This window comes from Cervus canadensis, chromosome 13 (genome assembly GCF_019320065.1).
Source record: "Cervus canadensis isolate Bull #8, Minnesota chromosome 13, ASM1932006v1, whole genome shotgun sequence".
Taxonomy (NCBI): Eukaryota; Metazoa; Chordata; class Mammalia; order Artiodactyla; family Cervidae; genus Cervus; species Cervus canadensis.
The window spans coordinates 42,503,732-42,523,451 of record NC_057398.1 but is presented as its reverse complement, the minus strand read 5'-3'; the positions used below and the strand labels follow the sequence as shown (position 1 = coordinate 42,523,451).

At 40.4% G+C, this 19,720-nt stretch overlaps 1 protein-coding gene across 1 annotated transcript in view; it reads right to left on the bottom strand.

Annotated features, from left to right (window-relative positions):
- NME7 (NME/NM23 family member 7) overlaps positions 1-19,720 on the bottom strand; it is a 226,982-nt gene that overhangs the window by 1,575 nt on the left and 205,687 nt on the right. The gene's annotated exons all lie outside the window — the stretch shown is intronic.

The window sequence follows — 19,720 nt, the reverse complement described above, 5'->3', positions numbered from 1 at the left end:
TAAGTCAGTCAGACAGACAAATGTATCATTTATATGTGGAATCTAAAATAGAACATAAATCAACTTACCTATAAAACAGAAACAGAGTCAGAGAACAGACTTGTGGTTGCTAAGGGGTGATGGAGCAGGGGAGGGATGGATTGGGAGTTGAGATTATCAGATGCAAACTATTGTATATAGTATGGATAAATAACAAGTTCCTAATGTATAGCACAGGGAACTATATTCAATATCCTGTGATAAACCATAATGGAAAAGAATATGAAAATAATATATATATAACTGAAAAAACTAGCATGTGCCAAAAAAAGTTGAGGTTCAAAAAATTAAGGTTTATACCCTGGTTTTCAGTTCATGGTTTGGCCTAAGTCCTTCTTTAAGTGAAAGTGAAAGAAAGTGCAGGTCACTCAGTTGTGTCCGACTCTTTGTGACCCCATGGACGATACAGTCCATGGAATTCTCCAGGCCAGAATACTGGAGTGGGTAGCCTTTCCCTTCTCCAGGGGATCTTCCCAACTCTGGGATAGAACCCAGGTGTCCTGCATTGCAGGCAGATTCTTTACCAGCTGAGCCACAAGGGAAGCCCAGGAACACTGCAGTGGGTAGCCTATCCCTTCTCCAGCAGATCTGGATCTAGGAATTGAACCGGGGTCTCCTGCATTGCAGGCGGATTCTTTACCAACTGAGCTATCAGGGAAGCCCAAGTCCTTATTTAGCCATATATTTAAAAATTAGCCTTAGAGTGAAAGAGAGTGAAAATGAGCTTTCAGAAAAACATTCTCTAGGTATAACTGAGCTAAAGATTTAAGTATCACTTAACCTGCATGGGAAATACCCAAACTAAAGTATTGATATCGTGTTTCAGAAAGTAGAAATCTTTCACAAAACCTGTGCAACCACAACTCACACCAACCATTCCTGCCTTCAGGCTGGTCCTGAGAAGTCCTTTGGTACGAAGCTGGGCTCCCTCTTACAGAGAGACAGACCGAGAGGCCCATAGCCATTTCTGTGATATTACAGCTTGTTCAGAAATAGCAGTAAGAGCTTAAATTCCCACCTTATTGTCCCATTTTTATTATCCTGCCAATCTGCTTCTCTTGTTTATTCTTTAAAAATACTACCTGAGACTTTGCTATCGCTAGAGCAGCAAATCGTGTGATGGCAAATGAATACCAGAGGAAATAGTGGGAAATGGCACAACTGCCTAGATGCAGAGGTTTAAGGGGCCCTCCTTAACAACTGATGAGATTCTGCAGAATCCATAAGTGGACAACATACTTCATAAAGCTGGGTTTCTCAAAACGCAACCCCCATATACACTGAAATAGAAGGTATTTTATATTTTTAACAGAGGATGGTCTGTCTTGATGAAACTGAGTCTTAAATGTGTGTATGAACAAGAAGGAGAGAATGGCTCTACGTCTGAGGAAAAGGGAGTATTTATTCAAATTGGAAGGTAGTTTGTATTTTTGAGACTGTTCTCAGGTCTCAACCCCTTGCTTTCATATGAACCTTGTGCCTTCTCTTCTAAGATGCTGTGTGTATGTTCATGTGTATGTGTGCATGTGCACCCAAGTATGTGTGTGTGCAGAGATGCCTATTCCTTCCTTCAAGATTCTATGCAAATCTTGCTTCCCTGTAATCTCTCCAGATGGTGCTAATCTATTCCCTAGCCATGAGAGTGGTTAAATCTCCAATGGGAGACTGGGAGCGTGGTTAGTGTTGACTTGGTGGATATTTGCTGGTGCCAAGTACTCTCCTAACTGCTACAGAAAGACCCATGAGTGACCCTCTGCAGCTCACATTCTAGTATTAATTAAGCACTGAAGTGCTTGCTTATTTCTGGAACTCTTGTTTCTATACATTTATCATGAATTTCTCACCTTGTATTATTAGGTGACACATTTCTTGGGTATAGGGACAGTGCCTTCTACTTTTTGGGGTTTTCTTATATCCTGGACAGGGTTTTCATATAAGTCCAGTAAATCAAATATTGAATTCCTCACCAGAAAATATAAAAGGAATGAGTTTTTAAAATGCGTTGTTTCTCAAATGTGTGCTGAGTAACACTTGGAATCAAAAGGACTGGAAGCTACGGAATAGAGGAAAAGGGATTCTTTGTTTTTTCTTTCTTTACTTTTTTTTTTTTTTCAATCTATCATATTCCCTGAAGGAAAGTTTCACTGTGGTGCTAGTATGACTTCAACCCAGGTTAATCCCCTTTCAAATAAAGGGAGAGTGGCCTGGGGCTCAGAACCTTTGGCAAACAATATCATCTAGCTAGAATTTAATAACTTTTGCTTTCATTGTATTTATTACCTTCAATTAAGTACAAGTAATCCTAGTTTCCCACTTAACAGCAAATAAATATTTCCATAATGGAAATCAATGAATTCAAGTATCACAGTGAACGTACTTAAAAATAGTAAATATAATTTAAGGTGGTATTCAGATAACCTAAAACTCATGAAGGTAAAAAAGGCCACCTAGAAGACAAGGACTTTTACCCTAAAATACAGCATTAACAGAAGTCAAGGTTTTCAGTTCTGTACCTGTCTGGGCAAAATCTAATTTGAATCTATTGTTTTAGAACAATAGCATGCCCTGTCTGCTCAGGCTGCACTTATTACCAGAGGGAAACGCTCCAACTCCAAATTAAAAACATTATCAGCGATCAGAGATGAAAATCCAGTCTTTCAAAGTCCAGTCTTTCAAAGCCCAGTCTTTCAAAATCCAGTCTTTCAAAGTCTTTCAAACTCCTGGCTTTTTAAAGGATTAGTAACACCTCAATATCAGTTTATTTTTGGCCCATGGAGGAGAACTAAATGAGGTTACTTAGAAAATCCATGATTCAGGACAGAGGGCAACATAATCCAGAGGGAAACTATCCTAGGAGCATTTAAGAACAGTTGTAATCAAGTGAATAAAAAACACTCTTGGTTTCAAATTCGGAGAAAATGTGACTCTCTCTTCTCTTCTTTAAGAGGGAATTAGCATTAACCAGTCATGTTATCTGCCGTCTTCTAGGCCCTGTGCAGGAAAAGACGACCAGGTAATAGATTTAAACCTGTTATTCTCCCAACTGAAGCTTGTGATCAGCCACAGCCTACCCAATGTGAAACCAGGAGGACTGGACCAAAGGCAGATTAGATTATCTTGGTTCATATTTTAGTTCTGTATTTTTCTCCCAGAAACTGTCAGCATTGGTCTGTTCTGAGAGATTAAGTATCTCTTGAAGGTACTGATTCTTACTAACTACAGAATCCAGCTATTTTATCTAGCCACCAATGAGTCCCGCACCCTAAGAAAAGGCCCATATTGTAATAAAACTGTGACTTACTATCTCCAGTTTGCTTTACCACAAAACCTTTTAAAAACAGGGATTTCGTTAAATCAGCACTCTTACTGGCAGTCTGTAAAGTGCTACCTTTTCCAAGGAATTGCTCATCTTCTTCCTCCATGTTGGCCCTATATAGGCCAGGTAGGAGGAGGTACTGAGTGATTTGAAACCAACCTATTTAGTTATCCACAACATCTGATAAACTCCATAAAACACTTTGGTTTAAGTGCTCAAACATTTCATTTCTCTGTAAGGAGGCTATTTAGTGCCCATAACTTGTTACAGGAACTTATGGTTATTAAATTAGCAAGTGTTGGAGGAGCATGGAACAGTCCTACAGCAATGGGATATTCCTTTAGAAAAGGAGCAGGGGTTCTAAAATGACCAGTGGGTGAGGATCAGGCCTTGGGAAGCTGCTGATGATTCAGCGTTGGAACCTCCGGGGGACAAGGGAACAGAATACGGCTTACAGACCCTTTGGGGCTGTACTACCAAAAATGAAACACAGCAGTCCATGCTGATGGAAACCTTTGCCTAGCACTGGCCTTTCTTCTTCTCTCTTACTTACAAATTTCTCCCAAGCCACCTACTATGTGCCCAGCACTGATTGTGAACTCAGGGAGGGAAGGATTCAGGCAAACAAGATCCCTGTTCTTATGAAACTATGCCTTTACACTATATGCATTTTAAATGCCTTAAATGGCCTAAACTATTCTCACTTATATTCAATTCCATTCCCTCCTCAGTCAATCATTCATTTAACATATTGAGCACATCCCAGTCATGATAATTCAGTGAAGGGTGAGACCTGGTCCTTAGAAAGCTTATAGCCTGGAAAGAGGAAAACCTATGTAATCAAATAAAATCACAATTCTGTGCCTAGGTGTAAGGGGGAATAATTAACTGCCAATGGGAACACAAAATATTTCATAAATTGGTTAACACCCGAGTCTTTGGGATGAGTTGGAAGCAACACAGATGAAGAAGGAACAAATTTTAGCTGACTATACAATTGCTATGCCAAAGCCAATCTTCACTAGTAAGATTAACTTGAGGATTTGTTCTCTCTATCACTGTTAGATTTAAATAAGGACAATACCTTACATTTATTAACTACTTCACAGTATACAGTCTAACTTCATATATAAGCCGTCTCCTTCACACCAGCTCTGTGACGCTGGTCCTCTTATCTCGAGACAGAGCAGCATCCTGAGACTCAGAAGCGTACGACAATCCCTACACAGTAATCTGGTAAACTGGGGACTTGCTCAGTTGGCAAGGATGGAACGTGACTGTGTATCTTCCAAGTCTAAGCCACACTGGTGCTGTGACCTCCCATGGAGTAGTGTCTGCATTTGCTGATGACTGTATATAGATTACTGCAGATTCTGTGCTGCTGCTGCTAAATCACTTCAGTCGTGTCCAACTCTGTTTGACCCCATAGACAGCAGCCCACCAGGCTCCGCCGTCCCTGGGATTCTCCAGGCAAGAACACTGGAGTGGGTTGCCATTTCCTTCTCAGTAAGAAAGTACAATAATTCAAACAAATGTCTATTTTCTGTAATTGCTTCAAGTGTAGACTCAACAAACGCTTGCAGAGAGTGTTTCATCTTTGCCCTGAGTACAATGCACAGCAAAAATGGGTATTAATGCTAGTGATTCCCAGTTCACCACTCCTCCAGTGGAATTTCTAGTATATGGAGCAAGCATGAAATTTCCTTGCATGTTTTATTAACTCTGGCTTTGTATCAGAGTCTAGTGCAGCTCACTGCTTCTGACACCTGGGCTCTACCACAGATGACGGAATCAGACACTTCTTGGAGGTGGAGCGCAGGTGTCTATTTTCCAATGATTCTTAATGTTGATAACGGAAAGGCTACTTGGAGAAGTGAAAGGTTACCCACTCCAGTATTCTGGCCTGGAAAATTCCATGGACTGTATAGTCCATGGGGTCATAGAGTCAGACACGACTGAGAGACTTTCACTTCACAGTTAATGTTGAGCAACAGAAATGTCTGTGGAGTTTTGTTTTTTTCCTCCTTACTTTTAAAGCAAAGTATAGGTATGCTCAAACATTTACAGAATTTACCTATCCTTCTGTCATGGAGTTCAGCCCCAAATTTAAATATGTGTTCCTGTGCCATTATACTAAGTAGATTTTCAGATAACATCTGATCAATCTGAATTTGACTGAGGTACAGTTTTGTTGGTGTCCCAATGGTTATTGATTTTTAAATATGTCAGCCTATTTAGAAGGAAAACAACTTCCAACTCCCTGGGGACCCTTACAGCGTGTAACCTGTCCTGACACACAGGGCCATATGCTTAGAAGGGCCTGCATGTGTGAGTGCTAAGTCGCTTCAGTTGTGTCCAACTCTTTGCAACCCTATGGGCTTTAGTCTGCCAGGCTCCTCTGTCCATGGGATTCTCCCAGGCAAGAATGCTGGAGTGGTCGCCACGCACTCCTCCAGGGGGTCTTCCTGACCCGGGACGGAACCCTCATTGTATGTCTCCTGCATTGGCAGACGGGCTCTTTACTACTAGGGCCGCCTGGGGAGCCCTAGAAGGGCCTATGCCTGGTTCAGTGTTCCACTGTCTCTCTCTTGAAATTCCATTTTGAACCAGGGACCCCGTTATTTCCATCCTGCAACAGTTCTTGGAATCATGGGCTTCTGTGTTAGGGCTACTTCAGCCTGGTTTTCCTATTGGCTGAGTGGAAAATGTGGTTGAAAAAGCTGCTTGTAAAATGGGCAATGGACAGATCCATAATGAGAGTTGGGTCAGAGAAGGTGCAGGTTGAGGCCGGCTATGAAAGATGAGAGTCAGCAGACTTTCCAGGAGAGGAACAGAGGCCGGGAATGTCAGGCAGAGCCCTGGGGCAGGGACAAGGGGAAGAGGACCTGGGCTGTGGGGACAGCTGGAGGAGGCTACCAGCAGCCCTTCATGTGTGAGCCTGAATCCTTTCTGAACTCTGCCCTTGCTCCCTCTCTCCCTCTCTGTCTTCCCTCTGCAAGTCACCACTTGTTTTCAGCTCCGCAGATGTGGAGTTCAGAAGTAAACTGTTGTGAGGAAAAAGGTGGTGGGGAAAGGATATCTAGGGTTCTCCTGACAGATGGGCTCAGAGGAAACATTCTCGCCTTGAGAAAAAGAGATGAAAAATCTGTCCTTGCTTAACAATTGCGTTGGCCAAAAATTTCATGAGTTTTTCATCATAAGATGGTACAGAAACACCCGAATGAACTTTTTGGCCAACACAATAGCTACAGAGCCTATAAAGATCTTGGACTGCAGAGGTACCCCCTCAAATCTATTTATAGGCTACAAAATAAAGAAATTGAACCAACATAGTCATCAAGAGTTATCTCCTTCACATATGCTTATCTTCTTCATTGCTTCAGAGGCCATATTTGGCATCTTTTTCTCCCCCCTTTAACTGGAGTTCAGTTGACTGACAGTGTTGTGCTAGTTTCAGGCGTATATAAGATAGATAACTAATAAGGACCTATTATATAGCACAGGGAACTCTACTCAATAATCTGTAATAACCCATATGGGAAAAGAATCTTAAGAAGAATTGATATATGTATATGTATAACTGATTTACTTTGCTATACAGCTGAAGTCTTTGAAGACAAAATGAAAAGTTCACAATGAAATGACTAGACATTTCAGTGATTCCATAAACCCAGTGTTCTCAAAGTTCTCTTATAAAGACCTCTTAATTCTTATGCTGCCACCCACTAATGAGAATTGGAGAAGGAAATGGCAACCCACTCCAGTATTCTTGCCTGGAGAATCCCATGGACGGAGGAGCCTGGTGGGCTACAGTCCACGGGGTCGCAAAGAGTCGGATAAACTGAGCGACTTCACTTGCACTAATGAGAACAATCGTCTTTTTAAAGCTAGAAGAATATTATACCTCAGCCCAGAATCGAGTGGTGTTAACCTTTCTCTTTACAGGAAACAGACACCTTCCCTCTCCCCACCCCCAATATATATAAAGATACAGGTGTCCTTTCTAGAAATTCATTCTAAAATTGTGTTCTGTGGCTCATTCCTATGTGGCCTCTTCGGCCCTGAAGGTGGTTTTGGTTGCTGCTAGCCCTTCCTCAGTCCCTCAAAGTATCTAAAAATACGAATTGGTGTTTGTCACTTCTGTTCGCTTCTACCCACCCTCAGTGATTAAAAAAGTACTCTCTGAGAGTCACCATATCTCAGGGTGAGTCATGGATAATTTTTCAATATTTACATTTAAAATTTTATCAATATTCACTCTTTAAAAAATGGAATCCTTGTTATATATCAAATGCTTATCTTTTATGTGTCTTTTATATATGATACCTTATCTTGGTTAAACCTGACAATTGAAGTAGATGCATTAGTCCCACTTTTTCAGTTGATGAGACTGACGATTTTAGAGCTAACAACTTGCCTGAGAACACAGGACTCAGCTGAGCCCATGGGGCTCTGCTTATTCTGATTAAGAGCTCAAGGTTGGGATGGAGCCTGCCAGTAGGGGTCTGATTTCTAGCCTTGCCATTTCCTGGATGGATGACCTTGAGTAAGTCACTTAATTTCTTGTTTCTCATATTCCACATGTCTAATATAATAATACCATCACATGAGGGTTGTTGTAAAGATAAAATGAGTTAATATATGGAAAGCATTTAAAAGAGTACCTAGCATATAGTAGATACCATAGTAACTATCATTATTGTTGTCCAACGTTCCCACAATGCTGTGATCTGTCCTGCTATACATCAATAAAGCCTTGGGTTCCTGAGCAATTTCTTCATGCTCTGAGAGCCAAAACTGCCAGGAAAATTCCAGCTTATTAGGGGACATGCATGCATCCGTGTGTGCATGCTCCACGACTTCAGTCATGTCCAACTCTTTGCAACCCTATGAACTGTAGCCCGCCAGGCTCCTTTGTCCATGAGATTCTCCAGGAAAGAATACTGGAGTGGGTTGCCATGCCCTCCTCCAGGGGATCTTCCAGACCCAGGGATGGAATCCACATCTCTTACGTCTCCTGCATTGGCAGGTGGATTCTTTAGCACTAGCACCACCTTATCAGAGGACAATCTACATAATTAACCAGGTCATGAATGACAAAGGCAGACTAAGGATCTTTGCAGACAAAGACAGTTAAGAGATATAGAACCAAATACAACATGTAATCCTTGAATGGACCCTGGACTACAAACATTTTTTCTTTTACAGAAAAAATCTGTGGGTGAAACTGTAACAGGAGGGAAAGGGGCAGGGCACAACTTTTAAAAGAATGACATAACCCAAGGACACAACATAAACGGATTAGAATCAAATGGGTCCAAGACAGCAGACAAGACCTTTGACTAGAACTTGATCCTCAATCAGCAAGCTATATGACACATCCAGAAGTACATGACAGTTCCAAGGCACTGTCAAAAGACCAAGCAGTGGGAGGTAGCCCAAATCCTGGAAATCTCCATCCCTTCCCCAAAATAGTTGTAATAATCCTCCCACTCATTAGCATATGAAATTACCCAGCCTATAAAAACTAACTTTTCATGCAAAGATGGGCACAATAAAGGACAGAAATGGTATGGACATAACAGAAGCAAAAGATATTAAGAAGAGGTGGCAAGAATATACAGAAGAACTTATTAAAAAGATCTTCATGACTTCAGATAACCATGATGATGTGATCACTCACCAAGAGCCACACATCCTGGAATGTGAAGTCAAGTGGGCCTTAGGAAGAATCACTATGAACAAAGCTAGTGGAAGTGATGGAATTCCAGTTGAGCTATTTCAAATTCTAAAAGATGATGTTGTGAAAGTGCTGCACTCAATATGCCAGCATATTTGGAAAACTCGGCAGTGGCCACAGGACTGGAAAAGGTCAGTTTTCATTCCAACCCCAAAGAAAGGCAATGCCAAAGAATGTTCAAACTACCAGACAATTGCACTCATCTCACACACTAGCAAAGTAATGCTCAAAATTCTCCAAGCCAGGCTTCAACAGCACGTGAACCGTGAACTTCCAGATGTTCAAGCTGGTTTTAGAAAAGGCAGAGGAACCAGAGATCAAATTGCCAACATCCGCTGGATCATCGAAAAAGCAAGAGAGTTCCAGAAAGACATCTATTTCTGCTTTATTGACTATGCCAAAGCCTTTGACTGTGCGGATCACAACAAACTGTGGAAAATTCTTTAAGAGATGGGAATGCCAGACCACCTTACCTGCTTCCTGAGAAATCGGTATGCAGGTCAAGAAGCAACAGTTAAACCAGACAGGGAACAACAGACTGGTTCCAAATTGGGAAAGGAGTATGTCAAGGCTGTATACTGTCACCCTGCTTATTTAACTTATATGCAGAATACATCATGAGAAATGCCAGACTGGATGAAGCACAAGCTGGAATCAAGACTGCTGGGAGAAATATAAATAACCACAGATAGGCAGATGACAAAAAGTGAAGAACTAAAGAGCCTTTTGATGAAAGTGAATGAGCAGAGTGAAAAGCTGGCATTAAGCTCAACATTCAGAAAACTAAGATCATGGCATCCAGTCACATCACTTCATGGCAAATAGATGGGGAAACAATGGAAACGGTGACAGACTTTATTTTCTTGGGCTCCAAAATCACTGCAGATGGTGACTGCAGCCGTGAAATTAAAAGACACTTGATCCTTGGAAGAAAAGCTGTGACCAACCGAGACAGCATATTAAAAAGCAGAGGCATTACTTTGCCAACAAAGGTCCATCTAGTCAAAGCTATGGTTTTTCCAGTATTCATGTATGGATGTGAGAGTTGGACCATAAAGAAAGCTGAGTGCCGAAGAACTGATGCTTCTGAACTGTGGTGCTGGAGAAGACTCTTGAGGGCCCCTTGGACTGCAAGGAGATCCACCCAGTCCATCCTAAATGAAATCAGTCCTGACTATCATTGGAAGGACTGATGCTGAAGCTGAAACTCCAGTACTTTTGTCACCTGATGTGAAGAACTGACTCACTGGAAAAGATCCTAATGCTTGGAAAGATTGAAGGCAGGAGGAGAAGGGGACAATAGAGGATGAGATGGTTGGATGGCATCACCGACTCGATGCATATGAGTTTGAGCAAGCTTCTGGAGTTGGTGATGGACAGGGAAGCCTGGCGTGCTTCAGTCCATGAGGTCACAAAGAGTTGGACACAATTGAGCAACTGAACTGAACTGATAAAAACTAACCATGCCACATTTCATGGCCACACTCGCCCTTTGCAATGGCCCACACTCTTTCTGTGGAGCGTGCTTCTCTCTGAATCTGAATAAATCCATTTCTTATTTATCACTTTATCTCTCACTGAATTCTTTCCATGAGATATTAAGAACCTGAGCTTCATTAGGTCCTGAAACCAGGTACTGAGGGATTTGGCTGGGTTAGAGTCCCAGTCACATGAGTTCAAGTCCCAATCTGAGATAAACGATTTCAAAACTGGTTAAGATTTAAATTTCTATACATAGTAGTACTGTATTAATTTCTGGATTTCTCATCATTGTTCTTTGGTGAAGGAAGAGAATATTTGTGTGTGAGGAAATATACACTGAAATATTGGGAGATAAAAGGGAATCATAATTGCAATTTACTGTCATATATATATACACACACACATACACATATTTGTAAGAAATTAATACACACATACACAAGATGAAAGAAGAGAGAGAATGATTAATATGATAAATTTTAACATTTGGGGAATGCAGGTAAAGGGTTTACAGAAGCTCCTTGTATTATTGCTTTGTAATTTTTAAAATAAGCCTAAAATTATTTTGAAATAAAATGATAAAAATATTAATCAGTAGAAATAAACAGTCTAGTATTATTGCATGAAAGAGAAGAGGGCGCAAGAGGATGAAGTCACATCCCAGGTCACGTCCAAGTCCCTGGGATGGCTGCCAAGTATGGGTTGTTTGCTTCATGCAGGAAAAAATTCAAGAGCTATTGTAAAGTGAAAGGAGGTTTATTCAGGGAGGAAACACACTCCAGAGAGAGTGTCGGCCATCTTGAAAGCCAAAAAAGGCACAGGGTACAGGGCAGTGCTTTTATTTTGGGAAGGGGTGGGGATTTCCAGGAATTGGGCCACCAGCTACTTTTTGACCTCATAGAGCCTGGGGTGTGTCCTTTAGCATGCTGATGAGCTGATGAGCATTACAATGAGCATAAGATGAGGCTCAAGGACAAGTGGAAGCTGAGTCATCCATCTTGAATCTAGTTGGTTCTAATCAATTTATGTTCTGCTCTTGAGCTATACCATTCTTCATTTTTTTTTTTAGATTTTTTTTTTCCTTTGTAACATTTTATTTTGCATTGGGGAGTAGCTGATTAATGATCTTGTGACAGTTCCAGGTGAAGCGTAAAGAGACACAGTCATACATATACGTGTATCCATTCTCCCCCAGTGGGCTTCTCTGGTGGCTTACAAGGTAAAGAATCTGCCTGTAGTGCAGGAGACCTGGGTTTGATCCTTGGGTCAGGAAGATCCCCTGGAGAAGGAAATGGCAACCCACTCCAGTATTCTTACTTGGGAAATCTCAAAGACAGAAGAGCCTGGTGCGCTACAGTCTATGGGGTTACAAAGAGTTGGACAAGACTGAGAGACTGACATTTTCACTTTCTTTATTGTCCCCTAAAGCCCTCTTCCAAACCAGGCTGTCACATAACACTGAGCAGAGTTCCATGTCCTATACAATAGGTCCTTGTTGGTATACGGGATGTCATACAATATTTCTCCTTTTCTATCTGGCTATGTCATTCTTTTAAAGGCTGTGTCCTGCCACCTTCCTATCTCAGTATAGTAAAAGAGTACTGAATTCAGAGCTGGAAGAACTGAGTTTAATTCTAGCCATTATTTCCTTGTGTTCTTCAGCAAGTAATATAAACTCTTTCAGACTGTTCCTAATCTAAAAATTGAGACTAATAAGACCTATTTCACTGGGGAAAATGTGTATATGCTGAATATGTATAAATTCACGGCTGAATTTATAAAGTTGCAGTGCTTTGTACAAATCATAAATTTTACTAAGCAGTTCAGCATGGACTCTGCTATAAGTCAGTTTCATTGAGGCTTCTGGACTCACCTGGGAATATCAGGCAAGCAGGGGAGAAAACACAGGCGAACTTTCCATTTCATGTTAGAAATTCATTTTTGCTCACTCCCTGAAGAAGAAAAGGTTTCTGATAGGGAACATAGTCTATGCTGAGACTGAAAGTCATTAAGTCAGGTCTGACTGTTTGCAAGCCCATGGGCTGCAACCCACTAGGCTCCTGTGTCCATGGGATTTCCCAGGTAAGGATACCAGAGTGGGTTTTCATTTCCTTCTCCAGAAGATCCTCCTGGGTCTCCTGCATTACAGGCAGATTCTTTATAATCAAAGCTACCAGTGAAGCCCACAAACATGTAAATATGATGGTCAATTGTTAAGATGAATTATTTGCCATCTGGCTATAGATCAGGATCACCCCTTAGCACTTAAAAAAGAAATGGATGGTTGGATTCCATTCCCCGAGAGTCTGATTCATTAGGTGTCAGGAAGATCCTGGGCATATGCACATCAAATAACTCCACAGATATTTCTGATATTAACTGGGGTTACAAACTGCTGCCCTGGATAGAGAGTTAGTAAAAGTAGGTGACCTAGAAATCAGGGCTGGAACCATGCCTATCTGATACTGCCATAAGTGATCAGAAATCTCCCAGTTTACTTGGCATTTGCTAGTACACTGGAGGTCCTTGACACAGATAATATGCCCAAGAGATGGGCAATAAAGGAGACAGTGAACTTTGACAGGGTCATCTTGAGTATTCATGAGAGAGAAATCAAGCAGCCTCACAGACAGTTCTATAACAATACACAGTGACTCAGGAGAAGGATTTTAGAGTGTGTTCTGATGATCCCCTATAGACTTGGGCCCAAGAGGCAATGCTGTTTGGGAGGCTTTCTCTGCAGCTGACCTCATAATGGATACTGAAAATTCAAACCCAAGGAATTACAGTACCCTTAAGAAAAACCAAACCCACAGGTACTTGCTTCTTGGGAAGCTCTTGTTGCTATACTTCACACACATTTCAGTTTGAAAAGCTCCAAAAGGAAAATGATCAAATTAGAAAATAGCAATTAAAGTTATTTAGAAGATTATTTTTATAAAGACATATTAGAAAAATTTTAAATAAGATTTAATAAGATTTAAATAAGACTAAATAAGATTTAATAAATTTTAAATAAGATTTAAATAAAATTTTAAATAAGATCAAAGCAGACAGAATATATAATAAATAATGATGGAATAGTTGGGATGGACTTTTCTACTAAATTCACAAAGAATTTGAGAGGGCAAATGTTGAGATAATCCAAGAAATATTGAGATAATTTAAGATTTAAGGAAAAAAGAACTCCTTATATTCAAAAATTTAAAGGGTCAAGTGGCTGGAATGCAATCTTTTGAAGGGCAAATTGGAGATGTTGAAGGAATACTTTTAATTTTTTATAACAATGTTATAAAAAGCAATTGCCATACTTTTTCTATAAACTTTCTTGCTACTACTGCAAAAGTTATACTGGGCTAAATATATTTCAGTGAAATTTCAAGCTTCTTATTATATGTGTATAGAGCTTGTAGCAGAGTTTCTGGGAAAGCTGAATTGAGACAATGGCCTTGAGCTGAGGTGGCCAGTGCTCCGGGTGGGCAGACAGTGGCCTGGAGATGGCTGCACAAGGAGAGTGAGGTGAGTCGCCAGCTGACGCCAAGAAGACAGGGAGGCTCCCCTCTCTACCTGTGCTCCCGTCAACGCCACTGTCACTGCCCAGAGCAGCCTCTGAACCTCACAGACCTTCCCCAGCTCAAAGGCTCCACTAGCTCCCTATTTCCCATTGTATTACACCAGACTTCTTGGTGTGGCTTTCATAAAGCCCAACATTACAACCCCCTAAAACCAGCTTGCTCTGGCTCCAGTCACTCTCCCTGTCCTGATGCTCAGGGGCAGAGAAAGGACTTTACTGCTTGAAATGTCCTTTCTTTTATTCTTTCAGGGCAAAGAATGCCCCTTTTACTTCTTTTCTATTGGTCAGAGCTCTTTATATGTAGTGGGCTATAGATGATAATTAAATATCTGTATCATGTTCTCTATTTCTCTTCTTCTCATCCAATCTTTCTCAAAGTTGGCTACAGATTAAAAAGAAGCTTTTTACCTAAACAGACATTTCTCCAGAGAAGATATACAAATGGCCAAGATGCACAAGAAAAGATGTTCAACATCACTAATTATTAGAGAAATGCAAATCAAAACTATGATGAGCTACCACCTCACACTGGTCAGAATGGCCATCGTAAAATCAACAAATAACAAATGCTGGAGAGGGTGTGGAGGAGAAAAGGGAACGCTCCTACACTGCTGGTGGGAAAGCAAGTTGGTGAAGCCAATGGAAAACAGCACGGAGGTTCCTCAAAAAACTAAAATCAGAGTTGCCATCCAGCAATCCCACACCTGGGCATATATCCTGAGAAAATCATAATTCAAAACTATACATGCATCCCTATATTCACAGCAACACTATTCACAACAGCCAAGATATGGAAGCAACCTAAATGTCCATCGACAGATGAATGGATGAAGAAAATGTAGTGTGTGGTGTGTGTGTGTCTATATATATACACACCTACCACACACATACAATGGCATACTACTCAGTCATAATAAATAATGAAATAATACCATTTTCAACAATAGGAATGGACCTAGAGATTATCATACTAAGTGAAGTAAGTCAGAAGGAGAAAGACAAACACCATATGATATCATTGATACAAGAAATCTAAATATGACACAAAAGAACTTATCTATGAAACAGAAACAGACTTACAGACATAGAGAGCAGACTTGTGGATGCCAAGGGGGAGAGAGGGTGTGAGAGTTTGGCATTAGCAGATGAAAACTATCATTTCTAGGGTGGATAAATAACAAGGTCTTATTACAGTAGAGAACAGAGAACTATATTCCGTATCCTGTGATAAAGCATAATGGAAAAGAATCTGAAAAAGAATGTGTATATATATGCATAAGTGAACCACTTTGCTATACAGCAGAAACTAACACAACATTGTAAATCAACTATACTTCAATAGAATACATTATTTTTTAAAATTTCTTACACAATCTCCATCACTGACTTCAGCCAATCATGCTGATACAAAAACAAACACTGACATTCATGGACAGAATGGAAAGCACTCTGTCTCTAGGCCGGCAAAGACCCTGTCTGGTTTGCAGGGAGCAGAATACATTTTTTTTTTTTAAATTTCTTACACAATCTCCATCACTGACTTCAGCCAATCATGCTGATACAAAAACAAACACTGACATTCATGGACAGAATGGAAAGCACTCTGTCTCTAGGCCGGCAAAGACCCTGTCTGGTTTGCAGGGAGCAGAATACATATTTTTTTTTAAATTTCTTACACAATCTCCATCACTGACTTCAGCCAATCATGCTGATACAAAAACAAACATTGACATTCATGGACAGAATGGAAAGCACTCTGTCTCTAGGCCGGCAAAGACCCTGTCTGGTTTGCAGGGAACAGTTTAGGGCCGTAAAGAACTGGAGAGGATTTCAGGAGGATAAGAAATGAGTGACTATATTTCTATCAAAAATGGAGAGTAAATAGGCTTCCACAAAGAAAAAATTATGACAGAGGTATGCTTCAGACAAGTACTTTTTATATCATCAATCAATCTTAATCTTATTTTCAAACAAGAATATCAGTGTCCCATAAATACTCCAAAAGTTCTTTAAGTTTCCAGAAGAGTATAAAACAATGATTCATGTAAAGCTTATCAGTTTTAAAGATTTCATTCAGAGTAGCTTAGTTCTTAGTTTCTAAGCCTTATTTTGAATGGTATAACCTGGCTTTGGTCTCATCAAAAACCTACATATTTTATTTAATGTTTCATTTTCTCTTAAACTGCTTAAAACAGAACAGTGATGTCAAAGGCTTAAACAGAATCCAATTAAAATATAGGTGACCTCCTGTTGGCATATTCCTCTGGGGCTATTTTCAAGAATAATGTTGATAGACTGTGTTTTAAAACAGCGAGATTTTCTATAGATTCTGTCCCTGGGAACTTTACAGTGGAGAAAGCTGACAGTGTTTCAAGATAAAGCAGTAAAAACAGCAGGAACAACACTGAAAATAATGTGGCGGAGACTGCCAGTGCCCACCCAGTACTCATTTCCCTTCCTCCTGCATAAAGAGGATTCTGACTTTGTTGGTGGATAACCAAGTATATAACTTCTGTTACAGGTGGTGGGGAGGGGAGGAGGATGACTCCTTTCTGACTAATATCATATAAGCAAAAGTGTTGGGTAGGGCTTACAGGAAAGCTCCTTAAAAGCAGGCACACTTATCTGGCAGTATCCTGTTGCCATTTGCCCTTCAGTTCTTTCTTCTGGAATGAGCACACGATGCCAGAGACAGAGTAGCCGCCTTGGAACTAAGGGGTGATCATGAGGGTAAGGACAAGAGCATTGCAGAGATCTGGGGACTGAATTCCACAGCTGCTAAACTGAAGCCTATCATGGCCTGCCTCCTCACTTCTTGCTTCACAATAAGAAAACCTCTAATTTTTTTTGTTGTGTTTTGGCACATCTGTTTCTAGCAGCCAAATTCTTAACAGATATAAATAACAGTAATAACTACAATAACACTGATGATGACAACAGCACTGTTCTACTAAAAGTTCTGCATTATTTCATTTAATACTTACTGATCTATGATTATTATCTCTGTATGACAATTCAGGAAACTGAGGTTTGGACCCCACAGCCAGCTAAGAAGCAGAGTTAGGATTTGAGTCCTGGCAATCTAATTTTACTGGAGAAGGAAATGGCAACCCACTCCATTATTCTTGCCTGGAAAATCCCATGGACAGAGGAGCCTGGAGGGCTACAGTCCATGGGGGTCCCAAAGAGTTGGACATGACCAAGTGGGCCATAATCTGCCGACCCTTATTAAAGCATGCTATGTCTAAATAGCACACATCTCTAGCTGGCAACATACATCATTTTTGATGAGTATAATCATAAATAGCAAAATCATACTGATCATACACCAGAGAAGATATTCTGTCACAAGTTTTATCTGCCATGTGGGAGGCCTTCATATTTTGTGCCAAAAAATCTAGTTAAAAATAATTCTAAGGGACTTCCCTGGTGGTCCAGTGGTTAAGATTCCATGCTTGCAATACAGGGGACAAGGGTTTGATCCCTGGTCAGGGGACTAACATCCCTCATGCCATGCAGTATGGCCAAAAAAAATTTTTTTTAATTAAAAGTAGATTAAAATATAATTTAACACTTCTTGGTACTTAACAAATGCCAAAGATTATACTAATTGAACCCCAATAGAATACAAATTCACCTTATTATTGGTGAATTATGCTTTTTTTTTTTTTCACATGACTTCCTCCCTCCCTCCTTTCTTCAGATTCAAGAAAATTTTCTGACTCAGAGAAGGAGTCAAAAACTCACTCCAACTTTAGTCACTGCACAAAGCTATATCAACCATAGCAGCTTACAGAGAGTAGGCACAGAGAGTCTGGTACCAGTGCAACTGATGTTCTATTTCTTACTTGATGCTCAAGGCTTCCCAGGTTCTCATCACAGCAATGATTATAAGGAAAAGGTCTTATTTGTTTTCTACAAAGATTAAATATATTGTACTTGTGTAAGTTCTTTCTACTGATACATTATCCAAAAGAACACTCCTTGTTTTTGAAAAAAGGGCTAAAGTGTTTCAAAACTATTTCTTCATTTAGTTCTGTATTGATAAATCACTCAATATTTAATATGCAGTGAATGCCTTCTTCCCTCATGTTTCTTCTTTCGCAAACCCCAGGTGTAGTTAGTCTCTAAGGATGGACTTTATGAGCTGCATCATCCAGTGTTCATAGCCTTGGGTATCCGCCCCTACACTGAATACAGGCTGGCCTGGGATTCACTTTAACGAGAGATATTAAGGTGAATGAAAGGGATGTACTGGAAAGTTTATGTGATGGAAGGGATGTTGTGCCAGTTCTTGATCTAAGCCTTAAGAAGGCTTAGCCACTTCTGCTTTTGGCAGTCCCAACCTGCCACATAAGGAGTCTTTCTGCTAGACATGTGACCATGTGGAGAAGCTCTGAGCCGACTTGGAGAGAAAGGGGTATTCAGCTGTTCAATCCAAGCTCTCTTGTGGTTCTCCACCAAACGTCAGAGATGTGAAAGAGCTCTCCTGAACATTCTAGCCCAGTTGAACCCCTCTGTGACTGCAGCACCAGCCAGCATCACAGGGAACAAATAAACCACCAAAAGAACCCAGTAAACCACAGAATTGTGAGAGAGAAAATGATGATTATTTTTTTTAGCCACTAAGTTTTGGGGTCATTTATAACACAGCAATAGATAATAGAAACACTCTGAAATAATATGAAAGAATATATTAATAGTGTTTCTTTGCTGGGAATCACTGCAGTGAATACTCAAACCACACAGACTTCTACCTGGAGCTAGTAAAAAAGAAAAAAAGAAAAAACAAACGATTTTTTTTTTTCACCCTGAGAAAAGCTCATTGACCTGGTCTTGACTTGGCCCACAGGAACACAAAGTGAAAAACAAGATCTTCAGAATAGGGTAACTTGGGGATTACCTAGAAGACAAGTGATCAATCAACACATTAGTGTTCTACAGAGAGAAGCAAATGGGTGCCATGGAAAAATCATCGGTGTTGGATGTAGATCTGGGTTTGCCTCCCAGCATTTCTGTTTCCTTGCTATGAGATCTTTAGCAAATCATTTAGGATCACTAAATCTCGGTTTCCTTAGCTCCCAAGTGAGAATACTGGCAGTTCCTACCTTTTAGGACTGTTTTAAGGATTCAATTAGATAAATGTATGTAAAATACACACAGTTTCGGTACATAGCACAGTTTTGGTACATAACAGGTATTCAGAAAATCTTATTTTGTTGCCCTTATAGAGGTATCATGATGAGATCTTGGCTGAATTGAAGGCCTAAGTCTGGGGGCATGCCTCCCTCCCACCATAGTTCTTCTGATTGCCTTCCAAGGGATGGCAAGAACTGAATCCTCCGTCTGACCAACAAGTATTATGATGTCCATCTTGGGTTACTGTTACTGGCTGAACTGTGTTCCCCCCATATTCACATGTCTCTTAGTTACCTCAGAATGTGACTGTATTTTGAGAAGGATCTTTAAACTGGTGATTAAATTAAGCTGGGGTGGTTAGGGTGGATCCTAATCCAGTCCTTGTAAGAAGAGGAGATTAGGGCCCAAACACACACAGAAGAAAGACTAT